This window comes from Saccopteryx bilineata, chromosome 2, assembly GCF_036850765.1.
Source record: "Saccopteryx bilineata isolate mSacBil1 chromosome 2, mSacBil1_pri_phased_curated, whole genome shotgun sequence".
Taxonomy (NCBI): domain Eukaryota; kingdom Metazoa; phylum Chordata; class Mammalia; order Chiroptera; family Emballonuridae; genus Saccopteryx; species Saccopteryx bilineata.
In genome coordinates this window covers 309,794,526-309,803,545 of record NC_089491.1, presented here as the reverse complement: position 1 = coordinate 309,803,545, position 9,020 = coordinate 309,794,526, and the positions used below count along the sequence as shown (strand labels likewise).

The following is a 9,020-nucleotide window of genomic DNA, read 5'->3' as shown; positions in this document are numbered from 1 at the left end:
ACGTTTTCCAGGACTCAAGGAGAAGGGAGGGAAAGCTTCAGTGGGGTAAACAAGGGAGAAGGGGTTTCTAGATCACTGGCCATGGTTACATACAGATTCTGCTATTCTTGTTTTGTATTGTAACTATGGGATATAGTTAATTTATTACTGGCTGACTTGGTTACCCCTGCTGGCTTCTTTCCCTTGCATTATTTTTGTTTCTCTACTCTCAGGCAAGAGGAGGCCTGCCCCTCGTTTCTCACCTTGTTTCCCATCCTTACCTCAAAATGGCATGTAAACCTTTACTGTCCTATGTGTCCTTGGGTATTATATACTTACGGCACCCCTATATGTATGTAAGTAATAAATTTGGCTATTTTTTTTCTGTTAACTTGTCTCATGTTAACTTGATTATTAGTCCATCCAGAAAAAAACTTCAAGGTAGGAGGAGAAATTATTTGTTTTCACCTACAGTGCACACAGGAGAATTACAGTATGATACTCAGTTAATAAATTTAGATTCTGTTAATAAATTCAGAACTGATTGATTCAGGCACCATTTTATACTTTTAGGTAAAGAAACATTAAATTTGTAACTGGCAAAGGAAGTCTGTGCTCATTTGGAAGGAAACTAAACAAGGTTTGGGTATTCATTAGGAATCTAAACAAAGTCTGGACTTGGATAGTAAACTAATAAAGGGGTTATAAGATTTCTTTATGCAGCTTATTGACTCTGGATATTATTAACTTGTGATAATGTTGTCTCTTGGCACTCAGAAGCAGGGAGGACACCTTTCACATGGGGAAGAGATCAAGTTTTCTTTTTGCAAAATCAGTTTCTATATAACTTTAATTCCAAATAATTAATATGCCATTGTTGGACATCTTTGGGTGGCCTGCCCTGGCTCTAACAATAATAATAATTTAAATTAATATAAAATATAAAACAATATTAAGCTAACAAATGGGTGCTTATTTCATCAGCAATACTAAAAATTGGAATAATACAGAGAAGATCAACATGCTCCTTATGCAAGAATGACATGCAAATTTATGAAACCTTTATATTTAAAAAAACAAAAACCAAAAACAAATTTCATATGACTCTGATATTACCTCTCCCTACTTTTCTAAAATTTTGCAAAATTTTTACTCATGGTTATCACCCCAAACAATAGCTATAATCTTAATATATGGGCTTCCTTTATTACTTAGAAAACTTTCTGATAGATATATGAATTTACCAGAAATTCCAACTGCCCTTTGGTTGTTCCACCTGACTGCCTGACCTCTGCCTTACTTACTGAATAATTGCTCCTGAGGCAGAAAAGTCCAAGAAGCTGGTCACCCACCCTAAGGAGGAGCTTTCCAGAAAGCCAAAACTGTAAATCCGCAGGAGGGGACATACCAGAACTTCTGATTCAGTACCTTCTCAGGCTCTCCCAAACCCTATAAAAATTTGCCCCTTAGTCTGTACCAGTGCCCTTCTCCTGGAGAAGTGCCCTGGCAGGTCTTTCTCTTCTAGTAAAGCCTGCACACCTGGTGTTCCAGTGCTGTCTCATTCTTATACTTTCTGATTGTTTAGAGGCTTTATTTTAAGCATTATTAAGCAGAATCAGTACTGATTTTAGTGCAGGGTTAATTTTGACCCACTACTTTAACTAATACTTTCTGAGGACTTTACCTGACTACAGGAAAACCTTCTGTAAATCCCAGAAGCTCTCTGTGCAGCTTTTTCTTCTCTGATCCTCTTTTCTGTGGATATAATTACCTTTGCTTTTCTGATATCCTGAATGTATTCTCAATTCAGAGAGACTGCCAGGCTCCACATACAGTGTGTCCATAAAGTCATGGTGCACTTTTAACCGGTCACAGGAAAGCAACAAAAGATGATAGAAATGTGAAATCTGTACCAAATACAAGAAAAACTCTCCCAGTTTCATACCTATTCAGTGCAGTTCGATGTGGGCTCACGCACAGATTTTTAGGGCTCCTTAGGTAGCTATCCCGTATAGCCTCTACAGACTTGTCACTGACTGATGGCCTATCAGAACGGGGTTTCTCCACCAAACTGCCGGTTTCCTTCAACTGCTTATCCACTGAGTAATAAATATTATTTCTATGTGGTGGTGCTTTGTTATAAATGCGCCGATATTCACCTTGCACTTTGGTCACGGGTTCAAATTTAGCAAGCCACAGAACACACTGAACTTTCCTCTGTACTGTCCACATCTTGACTGGCATAGCCGTGGGCTGCTCCGCTGTATACATGGTGTTACATCATCATCTGCGCATGAGCACATGCTGCACATCATCCGACAGAAACTGGGAGGGTTTTCCTTTTATTTGGTGCAGATTTCACATTTCTATCATTTTTTGTTGCTTTCCTGTGACTGGTCAAAAGTGCACCATGACTTTATGGACACACTGTATATACATACATACATACATACATACATACTTGATTTAAGCAGGAAACTGGAGATAACTGACTCATCTAGTTTTTTTCTGCTTTCTCAGAGATCACTGACCAGTACTATCTGATTTTCAATTTCTGAATACTGTTGTTTCATATAAATTGTCTGCTTTTTAGGTTGTGTCAGGTCACAGGGTATAAAGCTGGTCTTTGAGAGAAAGTCCAGTCATGTAATCTTTGGAAGGCAGAAATGAAGTGAATAACTTTTTTCTAGTATATTTTTCTTCACTGCCAAATAGAGTTGTGTAGCTGTATTCCAGTTTCCATTCTCCAAATCTCTGTGTGTTCAGAGGCAGTGGTAGCAGAAGTATTAGCTAGGACAAAGGTTCAAATTCTTGATAGTTCTTACTAAATTCTATTCTTGCTAAATGTTAAAATGTAGCACAGTATTTTTCAGATGCAGCCATAAATAGTATGAGTCTGACAGAAACTCAACTGAATAAGTATAGCCAACTGCAAAGAAGAAATAATGGTGTAAGGATTTCAAAATGGTTGCAAGGTAGGTAGAAGCTGCAGTTATTTGCTTCCAGCCTCAAACTGGATTTACAGCTAAAACAAAACCAAAACAAAACAAAAAACAGAGCAGTTAACTTAAATAACCAAATGAAAGCTAGCTGAACTGGAATATTATAACCAAAGATTTACAGAACAAGCCATATAGAGACTGCTAAGAAGGGTGGAGATGTAGAAAGGAGTAGCCCCGGCATCTGTGTGTAGCAACTGAAAAGCTGGAGGGATATTGCAGCTGCAGAACTTCTTCCCTGAAAGAGCATGGGGTCTCATCCTCATGTGGGAATCCCCAACCCAGAACAAGAGAGATAGGGAGAGGAGTCCACACAGTATTTTAAGGTGAAAATTACTGGAGAGTTAGTCTGACTGGCAGACCTAGATGCTACCTGTCCAAGGACCAATATTCTATTATTGCAGCACAAGTCTGAGGACTGCACTGTCATTACTGACTGCCAACAAGGCCACTCTGCCATTCCAAGTTCTAGCAGTACCTTTTTGGGTACTCTTTCTCTGGGAAAGCTTTTGGTGGAGACCCAGACAGTGACTAAGCTATGTGGCTTTGAAAAGAGGGTTGGCCTTTCCTACCTTGAACATAGGGCCAGTGCTCCTTCCTCCATCTATTGAATTATTTGGCCAAGCCACAAGCTGCTGAATTTAGCCACCCAGGGTTGATGGAGTACAGCACAGAGCCAGGACTCTTGGAGTGTGTCTGAAGAGGTTGGATGTATGTCTGCATCATAGAGAGGGCAACTCCTATCTCTCCAGTGAGCTCAGCTCATGCTGTTCCAGGAAGGGGTCATGGTTCCAGCCCACATCCTGCAGGCTTACAAGTACTGCCCCCAATGGGTGTCTATTTGTGGGGCTATGGAAGAGGGCCAGCCTTACCTACCTCCAGTGCACAGCTGGCACCCCTTCTTTCATTTGTTGATTCACTTGGATGGGCCCTGAACTGAATTCAGCTGAGCAAGGTGATCAAAGTGCCTCAAAGAGTTAAGACTCTTGGAGTGTGTCTCCAGAGAGGCTTTTGTCTGGAAACCAGATGGGCAAAAGCTGAGGTATGTGGCTGCATTGCAGGGTGGACGGACTTCTGTCTCCTTAGGAAGCTCAGCCCATGCTACACCAGGAAGGGGAAGAAGTGCCTGCTCCATTCCCATAGGCTTGTGGGAAATTGGCTTAGAGATTGAATATTCAAAGTGTGAGTTCCTCAGAGGCTATTGTCTGGGACCTGAATGAATAGCTTAGCCCCCTCATGTGGGCTGGGCTAGCATCAACCCCAATGGAAGACTCTTGATCTGTCTGTCTCCTTGAGACCAGTGGCTCCACCCAGCTGAAATTATTCCTGCAAAGAAAATGGCTGACTGCATCTAACCTGTACCTCTGGCTTACCCCTCCTGTGAGAACTAGAGTAATAGACTCTAGAAAGTATTGAGTGACTTGGCTATGCATAAGGACCATCTTTCCCTCTTGAATACATGACCACATGAGCTCAAAGTAAAGGTTTCCCCTGACTTCAGTTGCTCCACTCTACTGAACTTGCAACTTGTGGAAAGGTCTGTGTGGCAAGGCCAAGTTAGACCCACTCTACAGTTTTTCGTTAATTAATTAATTTGCTGAATTCAGCAAGAGAGGAAGGAGAGAGAGATAGACAGAAACATTGAGCTGTTTCTGTATGTGCCTTGACCAGGACTCAAACCAGCAATCTCTGTGCTTCAAGACAATGGTCTAACCAACTGAGCAATATGGCCAGGACTACAGTTTTTCTTCAGAAGCCTCTGGTGGTTGACCAGGCAACTGCAAGGTGAAGCAGAGTAGCTAGCAGGTGGAGGCAGACCTAAGGGAGCCTTGGTTATTTTACAGATCTTCCCCCAACTCTAAGCTCAGGGAATTGACAATTATGTACAGATTGAGCTCTTCATGCATACCCCAAAACAGTAGATAAAGCCACAATTAATAGAGTGTAGCCCACAGCTGGTTACAAATAACACTCTCATCAACCTATACTCAAAACCCACTTAAGTGCACTAAGAACCAACACAACCAGTGGTTGCTTCAGTTCACACTAGAGTCACCCAACTAGCCACACAAATGGCACTTTTAAAGGGGAAGTCCAGCAGACACCATACCCTCCTGGAAATAACTCTGCCTAAGGGGGAAGTCACTGCACATCTCATACACAGTAATCACGGTTTACAAAGTGTCAGCCAACTTGAAGGTTAACTCCACTCACAAAAGGGCAAACAGCATTCAAGACTCAAAACATAAGGGTGCATATAACCCACAAGAAACACATTGGACGAAGGAACTCAGGTAATCTGGAAGTTTGTGCCACTAAGCCCAACAAAGCATCTTTATCATAAAGACATCATAACAACTTTGGGAATTATAGCAGATATACCTAATATAAAAAGACAAAATGGGGAGACAAAAATATGCCCCAAGTGAAAAAACAAACAAACAAAACAAAACAAAATAACCAAGAAAAATCTCCAGATTAAAAATTAAATGAAACAGAAGCAACCAAAATACAAGATGCAGAATTTAAAACTAGTTATAATATGCTAAAATATCTTAGGGGAAGAATAGATGATCTTAGTGAGAACTTAAAAAAAAAAGATAGTAAGTATTAAAAAGGATATAGCCCTGGCTAGGCTTAGTAGATAGAGCATCAGCCCAGTGTATGGACATCCTGGGTTCAAGTTCCAGTCAGCCACACAAAGAAAGTGACAATCTGCTTCTGTCCCTTCCCTTTCCTCTTTCTCTCCCTCTTCCCCTCCCATAGTCAGTGACTTGATTGGTCCAAGTGTCATCCCTGGGCTCTAAAAATAACTCATTGGTCCAAGCCATGTCAGCCTCAGACACTAAAAATAGCTTAGTTGATTTCGAGCATGGGCCTCAGACAAGGGTTGCTGGGTGAATCCCAGTCAGGGCTCATGAAGGAGTCTGTCTCACTATCTCCTCTCTTCTCACTGAAAAAAATATAAAATGACATAGAAACCATAAAATAGAACCAATTAGAAATGATGAATACAATATATGAAATGAAAAGTACACTAGAAGAAATAAATAGTGGATAGGTTAGGTGAAGCAGAGGATCAAATTAACAATTTAGAAGACAAAATAACAATAAGTACCCCTGCAAAACAGCAAAGAGAAAAAAAAAGAAGAAAACTGAAGAAAGTGCCAGGGACCTCTGGGCCATCAAGTACAACGTCATTTGGATCATAGGGGTACCAGGAGGAGAAGAGAGCAAACAAAGGATAGAAAACTGAAGAAATAATGGCCAAGCTGAACATCAGAAATGGTGCTGTGAGGAGTGCTCCCAATACCTCTTTCTGAAACTTCAACAAATTCAACAACTAGAGACAGAAGAACAATCTCAGGAGCATCTGAAATACACATACATCAAACAAAGGTATGATTGGGCAAAAAGGTGGCTGAATATATAATCCACTCTGAAGGAAATAAGATGGAGAACTGAGTATTCCACTTTCCTCACTGATCTGAGGAAGGGCTGCTTTCACTTGAAACTGAGAGGAAGGGAGGGCTGGGGTGCAGAAAGAGCTGGGCTAGGGCAGAGAAGTTCAAGCTGAGGAGAGAGAGTGCCCACAGCTCAGCCCATGTGGAGCTAATGCAAGTGGCAGACCCCAACAGAGGTGGGTGAGCAGTTGCCTTGTTTACTCCTGGTATCCCAGTTGATGAGCACAGGCAGTGTGCGAGAGGATCCACCTGGCACTTCGGGCATGGGTGCCCATGTTCCTGGGTGGAGGGGTTGGGTCAAAGACTGTCAGTAGTGGCCCTCTGCATGGGCTGTGACTAGAGTTTCTGAATAATCCTGGTTTCTCAAACAACAGCGTGAGAGAAGTGCATGAAAGCCGGCTTCCCTACACCCGGACATGTCTGGGTGTGGGGCCTCTGCCAGCCATACAAGCTAACAAAGCACACTCCTGAGGAAGAGAACTGTGGAAGTGGTGGGGGAAGGGCATGCAGGCAGCCTGCAGACAGCCTCTGGAGAGCAGACCTGCAGAGTGCTGAGGCATACTAGACATGCCTGGAAGCTCATAGAAAGACACCTGAAAGGCAATCGGCTCTCAGCCTGGCCTGATTACACTGGCAGCTCTGGCTGGCAAGGCTTTACCCAGAACCCTGCATTGAGTGGGAATAGAGGGGGGATTTGGAAGCTTTTAGAGCCTCTTGCTCTCCAGGCAGTGGCTGGGGCAACTTCACAGCTGGGTCTTCAGATTGCTGGTTCAGGAAGAAGAGATTTGGGGAGAGGCTCTGGGAAAATAAACTCTCCCATTGTCAGAGCCTGCAAACGCTAACAAGCTCCACCCACCAATGGAACTGAGGCCTAGTTTATGTCATCACCATAGCGACACAACAGCAAATCTCTGCCTAAGAGTGCCACAGGGGCAGAACCTTGGGTACAGCACCACTAGTCAAAAAGAGAGAGAAGAAAGAAAAAGGAAGAAGATAACTTCTCAAAATCTGGGAAAACCCACAGTCTTTATAACTTTTTCCATTTTTTTGTATTTTTTATCTTTTTTGTTTTTCCTTTCACCTTGGTCATTTTATCCTCTTTCCATTTTATTCTTTTCTTTCATTTTGAACTTTATTACCCATAGGTGTTACATTTTCCATTCTTCTTTATTCTATAAGTGTTACATTCTAAAACACTTAACTCAATTGTTTCTCTCTCTCTCTCTTGTTTTGTTTCTTCTTTTCTCTTTCATGTTTTCTTTCATTTGAATATCACCCACAAACAAATTATTTTATTCTGGATTCAAATTCATTTTTGTGGAACTTTGTGTGCTTTTTACTTCGCTTTTTATCTCTTTAGCATTTCCCCCAACACCGGCTCTCCACTCTATAGTTTTTGTGCCACTTAATACAATAGAATTTTAATTTTTCACTGTATTCTTTTTTTCCTCTTTTTCTTTTCTCTTACACTATTTTTCTCATTCAACTATCATTTACAAACAAATTATTTTATTCTTAATCCAAATTTTTTTCTTGTGGTATGTTGTGAGTTCTTGCCATTTTTTGCCTCTTTGTCACTTCCCCACAACACAGGCCCTCCATTCTATTTATTTTTGTTCCACATAGCACAATAGAATTTTCAGTTTTTCACTGCATTTTCTCAAAAAAATTTTTTTATCAACTCTTATTAGTGTTATTACCAATACCACTCTCAAATGCCATTAAAGAAAAAGAAATCAAATATCATGGATACAGAAGACAGAGATGTAGCTCAGATAGATGAAGAAAAATCTATAGAAAAAATTTCAATAGCTTAGAAACCTTGGAGTTAAATGACAGAGAATTTAAAATTGAAGTCCTAAAAATACTCAGGGATATGCAAGAAAGCACCGAAAGGCAATTTAGGGAGCTCAAAAACAATTTAATGAACACAAAGAACACTTCACCAAGGAAATTAAAACTATGAAAATGAATCAAACAGAGATGAAAAACTCAATTTGTGAACTAAAAATGAGGTAACAAGCTTAGCCAATAGAAGAGGCCAGATAGAGGAGAGAATTAGTGACATAGAAGACAGGCAACTAGAGGCAGTACAGAAGAAGAGAGAGATACTCATGAATTAAAAAAATGAAATACCCTACAGAAATTGTCTGACTCCATCAGAAAAAGCAAAATAAGAACAATGGATATATCAGAAGGAGAAGAGAGAGAAAATGGAATGGAGAACATATTCAAACAAATAATAGATGAGAACTTCCCAAGCCTGTGGAAAGAACTAAAGCCTTAAATTCAAGAAGCAAACAGAACACTGAGTTATCTTAATCCTAACAAATCTACTCAAAGGCACATCATAATGAAACTGGAACAAACCAATGACAAAGAAAACATTCTCAAGAAAGCCAGGGAAAAGAATATATACAACATATAAAGGAAGGCCCATTAGATTATCAACAGATTACTCAGCAGAAACTCTACAAGCCAGAGGACAGTGGACCCCAATATTTAAAGTACTAAAAGAGAGGAACTTCCAGCCAAGAATACTATACCCATCAAAGCTATTCTTCAAATATGAAGGAGA

The 9,020-nt window shown here is 40.6% G+C and overlaps 1 pseudogene; it reads left to right on the top strand.

Annotated features, from left to right (window-relative positions):
* The first annotated feature begins 949 nt into the window (after positions 1–949).
* On the top strand, positions 950–1,049 carry LOC136327354 (U6 spliceosomal RNA; annotated as a pseudogene).
* Positions 1,050–9,020: the final 7,971 nt, after the last annotated feature.